The sequence below is a fragment of the Quercus lobata genome, chromosome 7 (genome assembly GCF_001633185.2).
Source record: "Quercus lobata isolate SW786 chromosome 7, ValleyOak3.0 Primary Assembly, whole genome shotgun sequence".
Classification (NCBI taxonomy): Eukaryota; Viridiplantae; Streptophyta; class Magnoliopsida; order Fagales; family Fagaceae; genus Quercus; species Quercus lobata.
This window is the reverse complement of record NC_044910.1, coordinates 48,602,065-48,611,502: the sequence shown is the minus strand read 5'-3', so window position 1 is coordinate 48,611,502 and position 9,438 is coordinate 48,602,065. Positions and strand designations below refer to the sequence as shown.

At 39.8% G+C, this 9,438-nt stretch overlaps 1 pseudogene; it reads right to left on the bottom strand.

The window, feature by feature from the left end:
* Positions 1-8,190: 8,190 nt before the first annotated feature.
* On the bottom strand, positions 8,191-9,438 carry LOC115952166 (annotated as a pseudogene).

Sequence of the window (9,438 nt, the reverse complement as noted above, 5' to 3'; positions counted from 1 at the left end):
GCACACGCGTTTTATTGAGGAGCGTGAGACTTTTCGTGTGCATTGGGCAACTGATTAATAGCTAGTACTTTTTTGCTGAGATTATCTATATTTTGTGGATTCATATTACTTAGCTTTTTAGCTTAATTTGTCTTTTGGCGATAATATTTTTTAGAAAATTAATTATTTTTAAAAAGTATTTTTTATAAAATTATCTTATTTTTTTTATATTTGATGGTAACTTAAATAAGTTAGAAAATAATCTTCTAACTTTTATTATCTAGCTTAATGTGAGATAGAGTTGTTTATCAAAAAGATTTAGTGAAAAATAATTTCTAAAAATAAGCTTTCAGTTGACCAAAAATAATTTTCCTTTGACTTATTTTTTTTAATACTACTAAACATTGAAAACACAAAAAAATATATATTTACATAAAATTTTCTATCAAAACAAATAAAGCGCTAGTGTAACTTTAATTAACATTACACTCTCGATTTCTTTTTTAATTGGATGTGAATTTTGACAAATCCGTTGTTGTATTACATTATCTTCGTATATTCTTTATACTTGTAAAATTTAAAGGTGATCAAAGATGAATAGTAATATTATTAATCAATTATTTAAATTCAAATTTTTGTAATTTAAAATAATGCATAAAAGAGAAATTTATGAATCAAATAGTAAATAACAAGTTATTAGATAGTATAATATTACTTAGAGATACATCAAATAGAAAAAGTATTTTCCAAGCCGATCTCATGAGACTCATATCTCACTAACATGCAAGTCCCACATGAGACTGTGACATACAAGATTTTTCCCAATTCCCACAAAGTATATGCTTAACTCATCTTATTACACACTCTTGATTTAGCTGTTGTTTGAATGACCAATAAGAAATTAAGAAGAATCCAAAAAGGCGGCCTGGCCAGCCCAAAATGCTCTCACCCTCACATGCTTGCCAACTTGCAAATGTATTAGGCTGCTTTGCTTTGCGTTAGCCGGCGAGATATTTGAATCATTTGAGATTTCTCTTGCCTACAGGTAGCGTTGCGTAGCATTGACAACTCAAAAGCGTAGCTGCGTTAACGTGACACAGTACGTGGGTGGGGTTAATGTAATGTTAGTTATCACATGGGGCCACGTACATGGATGGATCACAATTCACAATAGCAATAATAATATTCTTATTCATATTCACGTACCATCTTTGTATTAATCTTAAATAATAGACTTACTATATAACGATGGCACTATGATTTGGTATAAATTAAGTATACTACAAACACTTTCTCAAAAAAAAAAAAGAGTATACTACAAACATGTGATCTCATGCTTCATGATTTTGTACAAAGCCATCCCAATACATCAATCTCATTCACAATTCTACCAGGGCCGGCCCAAGGCCCATTACAAAATGCTCTACCCATCTTATACAAACGTATTAGTGTATTGGGATTGTAAAAGAAATTTTGTCTACTTTAACATAAAGACGAAGAACTTGGGTGCAAACTTTTTTTCCGGTACGGTAGAAACTTTGAGTAGATATGAATGAGAACACGAACAGGTACGCTGGGCTAAGACTATCGGCAAAGGAAAGTGTTAAAGTTGAGATACAAACTCCAGAAATTGAGTCTGGACCGATTCTAGTTGGAAAGTTCTATACTAAAAGATGGGTAAATCTGGAGTCGGTAGCGAGGGTGTTGAAACTAGCATGGAAAACAAAAGAAAGCTTTGAGGTGAGTGATTTGGGGGAGAATAGAGCTCTGTTTCTTTTCAAAACGATGGATGATCTTGATAAAGTATTGCTACAAGGTCCTTGGTCGTATGACAAGTACCTTCTCATCCTCCAGCTCCAAGCCGGGGAATCTACTCGGAAGGTGCGTCTGGATAGTGTGTCGTTCTGGATTCAAATCCATGGACTACCCACGATGAGCCAGACCAAGGAAATAGGAATGAGAATAGGGGAGACACTGGGGTTGGTGGAAAAAATGGATGTGGATGACAAAGGATTCTGTATGGGTGGTTGTCTGCGCATCCGTGCATCGGTGATAACTACTGAACCATTATGCCAGGACCGTAAGATTCGGTTGGGAAATGCAGAACCGATATGGGTAGACCTCAAATATGAACGGCTACCCATATTTTGCTACTGGTGCGGATTGATGGATCATGATGAAAATGAATGTTTACAATGGATAAGAAGCAAGGAGCCCCTGAGACCGGAGGAAAAACAATTCGGTGTGTGGATGAGGGCCGCGCCGGAAAGGACTCAGAAGCCACAGTTGGTCGCCGGGATGAGAAACGGAAGCCGTAGAGAGGATGGTGATGTTGACAAGACAGTTGACAGGATGGTGAATATCCCAAGGAAGTCTACGCAGGGGTGGCATGAGGTTCGTGGTCTGCAGGTAGGTACTTCAGAACCTACCAATCTCGACTGGGACGACACGAAGAATACGAGGAAACTAGAGAACTGTGCTGAGCAGAGAAAGCTGGATTTGGCGCTGGAAAAAGACTTTGAAAAGTAACTTGCAAAGATTGACGCAGGAATCCATGATGAAGAAGCCGGATTGATGAAAGAAGTGGGAAATGAACCTAAAGGGATGGAAAGCAGCCTATGCCAGGACCCAATATTAAAGTACACTCACGTGAATGGGTTCGGTAGTGGGGCATGTAATGGGCCAACTCAGCAGGCCCGTGTGGGCTCACCTGATGCAAATGGGCCCAATAAGCTGGTGAATAAGGAAGGGGATTCGGAACAAGCCCAACCTGGACACAACATTATTTTTGCCTCAGTCAGCCCAGTGACTTGTAAGGACGCCAACTCAGTGAAAAAGCAGGGAAAGGGCCCAAAGAAAACAAAGGCAGCACCTTTAGCAACAAGAAAAGAGAACATGGTGAGGTTGTGTTCAAAATCTTGCATGGACGCCATGAATGTTCGGGGCGTGGATATGGATGTTGATAGAGAAGAGGTAGGTAATAAAAGAAGGTGCCGCACACCTCTGATGGAAATAGAAGGAGGAAATGGGAATGGAAAGAGAGTGAAGGTGGAAGGGGAGGTAAAGGAGCTTGGAATAGCTCTGAAACAGTATCTTGGATCGGTGGAGGCTGCGGAGCAGCCTTGCCGGGCACAATGAGTGCCTTAGCTTGGAACTGTAGGGGGCTTTAGAACCCCCTAACAGTTAAAACACTCCAAAAAATTGTCAAGGAGGAAGATCCCACTCTAGTCTTTTTAATGGAGACTAAGTTTAAGATAATGGAGATGGAAGGAATTAAAAGAAAAGTTGAGAGACAACATGGCCTGGTAGTGCCAAGCCAAAATTGTGGAGGCGGTCTAGCACTAATTTGGAAGAATACTTTACAGGTGGAACCTTTGACTTACTCACAGAGGCATATTGACGTGATAGTGAATGAGGAGGGTGGTAATAAGAGATGGAGGTTTACTAGTTTTTACGGCAACCCGGAGACGAGCAAACGGGAGGAATCATGGTCCTTGATTAGGAATCTCAGTAATAGATGTGATCTCCCTTGGGTGATTATTGACGACTTTAATGAGCTGCTTCATGCAAATGAAAAAGAGGGAGGTAACGCACGACCTGAGGGTCAAATGAAGTTGTTTCGGGACACCATTAATAGTTGTGAACTACGGGACATGGGCTATTGTGGTTCGGACTTTACATGGAGTCGAAAATTGGGCACAAAAGGGTGGGTCCGTGAACGGTTGGATAGGGCCTTTGTTTCCACGGATTGGTTAGGGATGTTTCCTACAGCCAAAATTTACCATGTTTCCAATTCAGTGTTGGATCATAGCATGCTGATTCTTAAGAATGCAAAACCAACCAGACGGCAGAAAAATGGGCAAAAGCAGTTTAGATTTGAGTCGATATGGCTGAAGGACGATCGGTGCTCAGGGTTGGTTAATGGTGCTTGGGAAAGAGGTAGACTTATAGGGAATGAATGGCCGCTGCTTCAGTGTCTGGAGGAATGTCGTGCCTCATTGACCGAATGGAACAAACAATCTTTTAGCCACGTAGGTAAACAGATCACTAAGTTACAAAGGCAGCTTCAGGTGTTAAAGAATATGAGGGGTGGCGAATCGACCTTAGAGGACATTCATGCTATATAGAAGGAGTTGAATAGGTGGATGTTTATGGAGGAGGACATGTGGCACCAACGTTCTCGAAATAACTGGTTGAGGGCAGGTGATAAAAACACTACCTTTTTCCACACCAAAGCCTCTAACCGATGGCAAAGAAACCTCATAAATAGGGTACTGGACTCTAATAACATTTGGCAGGAAGATGAGGAGCAAGTCGGCAGGACTTTCTTTGATTATTTTGAGCAGCTGTTTACATCTTCGCAGCCTGTTGTGGAGGAGGAACTACTTGAGGCTATTCACACAAAAGTTACTGATAGGATGAATGCTTCCTTACTCAGAACCTTTAATGCACAGGAGGTGGAAAAGACTCTTCATTAGATGCACCCTTTAAAAGCGCCCGGACCCGATGGTATGCCCCCTATTTTTTACCAACATTTCTGGCCTACGGTTAAATCTATTGTCATTACTACTGTGTTAGATTTTCTTAATCATGGCACTTCTCCCTCACATTTTAATGATACCCATATTGTGCTAATCCCTAAAACTAAGAATCCGGAAAGGGTTACAGATTATAGGCCTATTAGCCTATGCAACGTGGCTTATAAGCTTGCCTCGAAAGTGGTGGCAAACAGAATGAAATATGTCTTACAGGAGATTATTTGTGAGAATCAGAGCGCTTTTGTGGCAGAAAGGCTCATCATCGATAATGTACTTGTGGCCCATGAGATGATGTCCCACATAAGTAGAAAAAAGAAAGGCAGATGTGGCGAAATGGCCTTAAAGCTCGACATGAGCAAGGCATATGATCGAGTTGAGTGGGCTTGTTTGCAACAAATCATGAAGAGATTAGGGTTTCATGATGAATGGATTTCTATAGTGATGAGATGTGTGACTTCGGTGACCTATGCAGTGAGAATTAATGGACAACCTTGCGGCAAGATTCAACCAACCCGGAGTCTGAGGCAAGGAGACCCATTGTCTCCATACCTCTTCCTCATTTGTGCAGAGGGCCTTTCTGCACACTTACACAATGCTGTCCAATAGAAAAAGCTTAAAGGGGTGGCGGCATCATTAAAGGGACCTAAAGTTTCACATCTTTTTTTTGCCGATGACAGCATCATCTTTGGACGAGCCACAAGGGAGGATGCAGTTGAGATACAATGATTATTACAAGTATACGAAGTCTTTTCGGGTCGACAGCTAAATAGAAACAAGACTTCACTCTTTTTTAGCCCAAACAAGGTGGTGGGGATAAGGGAAGATGTGAAAACCATGTTTGGCGCTAACGTGATAAAACCTCATGAATCCTATCTTGGGTTGCCCTCGCTGATTGGGAGATCTAAGTCCAATTCTTTTGCCCACTTGAAACAAAAAGTGGAGAATAAGGTGTCTAGCTGGAAGGAAAAATTATTGTCTAACACCGGAAAAGAAATCCTGATTAAGGCTGTGGCACAGGCGGTGCCGTCGTATACCATGAGTTGCTTTCTCTTGCCAAACAATCTCTGCGATGACCTTACTGGGATGACCGGACAGTTCTGGTGGGGCCAAGCAAGCAAGGAGAAAAAATTAGCTTGGTTAAGCTGGGAAAAGTTGCGCATGCCAAAAGATAGAGGTGGTCTAGGCTTCCGAGACTTGAAACTCTTCAATATAGCTCTCTTAGAGAAACAAGGTTGGAGGCTGCAAACAAATATCTCCTCCCTGTTTTGCTGAGTCTTTCGAGCTAAATACTTTCCCCATTGTAGCTTTATAGATGCTAACATAGGAAGAAATCTGTCCTATGCGTGGAGGAGTATGATGGTAGCTCAAGGGGTGGTGTGAAAAGGAATTAGATGGCAAGTGGGTGATGGAGCAAGCGTTAGAGTGTGGCGCGACAAATGGGTGCCAAGACCGAGCACCTATATGGTGGTTTCTCCTGAGAAACCGTGGCTTCAGGTTGCTCTGGTTAAGGACCTCATAAACAGAGGTAAATGTGAGTGGAACGTGGAGTTGGTCAAACAATGTTTCAGCGCTGAGGATGCTTCTGCTATTCTGGGTATATCGCTAAGCTTGACGGGTAGACATGATAAACTGGTTTGGGCTGCTAATAAGTCTGGCAAATTTTCAGTTAAGTCGGTGTAGTCTTTAGCGTATGAGGAAAAGCTTGAACAAAACAGGGGAGACTACTCAAACGCCTCAATGCGCAAACGGGTATGGTGAAGTATTTGGCAGCTGAAACTCCCCCACAAGTTGAGGCATTTCGCTTGGAAAGCTGGCCGGAACATACTAGCCACTAAGGACAATCTCATACGAAGGAAAATCACAGAGGATGCTACTTGTGTCTTATGCGGTCAACCTGAGGAAACAGCTTGTCACCTTCTATGGTTTTGCAAGCATGCACATGAGGTATGGGAATCCAGCAAGTTTGCTTTGCCATTTGTCATAGACCAATCATGGTCCTTCTTGGATATTATCTAGAACTTGCAAAACCATGAAGTAACGCATCCCGGCTTGCTAGAGAAGGTCATCTCTATTTGTTGGGGAATATGGAAGGACTGAAATGAGAGAAGAATGGGGGGCTTGGGCAAACCGGGAAGAACGATTCTGAAAACCGCTTTGCATCTAGTGGAAGAATACGGCGCTGCAAATGAGTTTAGACAGGGTGACAAACAAGGGATGGGTCTAGCAAAAATTTGGAAGCCACCTGACCCAGAACAGTACAAGGTAAACGTAGACGATGCAACTTTTGAAAACCAGAAAAAAGCGGGAATAGGAGTGGTGATCCAGGATGAAAAGGGGAGGTAGTCGCAGCTTTAAGCAAGTTAGTGAATGCACCGTTGGGAGCTGTGAAGATCGAAGTAAAGGCTATGGAGGCCGGGGTTGTTTTTGCAAGAGATGTAGGCATAAGGGAGGCAGAGTTTGAAGGCGACTCGTTGATCGTATGCATGGCTCTTCAGGGAGGTGAGGAAGCGCCGTCTTCCATTCAAAACGTGCTGGAAGGAACAATGAAACTTGTATCTGGCTTTAGGAGTTTTGCTTTCTCTCATGTAAAAAGACAAGGAAATGTCCCTGCTCACTTGTTAGCACAGTTTGCTAAAGAGACTGAGAACTATGTAGTTTGGTTAGAGGAATGTCCTAGCTTTCTTGAGCACGCGTGTGCTCATGACATATCTGTAGTTTCTCACTCTTATCTTTAATGGTATTTCAGTATTTTCCTATCAAAAAAAAAAAAAAAAAGAACTTGGGTTTTTTTTTTTTTAATATAACTACTTTTTAAAAAGAAAAAAAAAAACACATTATATTATTTATTTTACATTACATTATTTGTATATAAAGTTATAAATATTAATCGTGTATATCTACAAGGTTACTATAACTAGAATCTTATTTTGCCCAACTATGCATGTGTTGATGTGAGTATTTTTTGGAGTTAGTTGGGCAAATTGTGGGATTTATGCTTATTAATTTTAGATGGACTTATGTGAATCCTCTTACCCTTAATTATTAAAAGACCCAAATTTTATGACAATAATTGGTTTTTTTTTAATTAGTTGTACACTATTTTTCCCACATATACCAAAGTTTCCAAAATATTAGACCAATAAAACTCAACCAAATTAAAATCCTAATTGAGACTTTAATTTTTGTAAATTAAAGTAAAGGGTCCATAGCTGAAAATTCTTGAAGAAGCAAGTGCTGATAAGGAAGCCTTCAAATCCATTTATTGGGTTGCACCATCTAGATCCAATATACTAAAAGCTGTTAAGAGATTGGTACAATTTTCTTTATGTAGTTCAACAAATAGGACATGGCACAATGAAATCCCAGCCATGCTCAATGACATGTTGTAATTCCTTTTAAATTACTTTAAATCAATACAATTTCTATCTTTTACCTCAAAAAAAAAAAAAAAAAAAAAATTGTCCAAGAGCAAATCACAAAGCTCAAAAAAGTACAACGCTAAAATGCAAGCAAGGGTCTCTATGTATTCATAAGTTCTGAACCTCTTTAACATTATTGCTGGAGCACTGAAACTTCTTCTAGCCCGCCGCAAATCACAAAGCACCTTCAACTCCAAAAGATTTTCCTCCTTTTTTTCTCCTTCAACTAAGCACAAGAGACGGTACACATAATTTTAAGTGCGACCACCTTCCATCTTTGGGAATTTAAGTGTCACAAAATTAAGATCGCCATTGTATTTCACAAACCAATCTAATTTGTCTCTTTGCATCTCATTCTTATAGATAGTAAATTGCAAACAGGATAAAATCATATATCGAAAAGACTTCTGGCATCACCGAAGCCAACCATTTTTCTAGATAGGTCGAACTATTGGAAGCAAATGGAAACGGAACACTGAGTGGGATCAAAGAAACTAGCGGACTGATCACTAAATAGATACAAATAGGTGCAAATTCTGACATCACCACAGCCCACTTGGTCTCTTTGCTCGCGGAGCGACATACCGGAAAAAAAAAAAAAAAATCAAGAAGAAAAAGCCCATTCTTCAAGAAGAAGGCATGCACGTTGTAATGAGATGTAAACAGCCACTTGACTCTCCAAAATACTCTAAATTCATCTTTGGTTTTGGCATTCTATTTTGACATTCTTTATCTAAATCAAAGTACAAAATCACAACCTTGTTGCTATCATACCAAAAAATTGCACCATTCCAATAAACCCCTTTATTGTTGAATCCTACATCATATGGCACGATAAGATCTTCATTGATAGACTTCCAAGATCTGGTTTCTAATGAATATATCTCAATCTTAATTAGCCGGTTTAATTCTAATGAAGAAATTTGACGAAAAATGATAACCTTATAATGAATAGACTTTTAAGGATCAAAAGTAATATTCACTGCTCTCAAATTTGCTACTGATGGCTTATCAAACGCATAGATTCTCGTGGAATGCCCCAACATAAGATGACAAATGAAATAAGAAGTGCTTATAGAATCATCAAGATTATGTGCTAGTACTACATCAAGATTATTGGACACTGAATAACACAACAAGTCCTTGCAAGAATATAAGATTACAATATCTGGGTCGTTGAGAAATTGGCTTGTGAAGACACTAGGAGGATGATAAACCTCAAGAGGTACCAAAGAAAGTGATGGGTAGTTCAGAGTTTTTAACAATAACCCATTAGGCCTAGGTTTTTTACAAGCATGATTGACTATAAATTGTGGATCAGATATAATAGAATTTCATTGCTTGCATACCGATTTGAATTTGATAAGAGGCTTCACAGAAAGATGCATAAAAATCTATATTAAGAGATCTTCATAGTCACAGCTAACCATCATAGCAGCCGATGTCTGCATCCTAGTTGAACAGGAATTTAGGGTTTTGCGGCGTCTTTTTATTGGTACCAT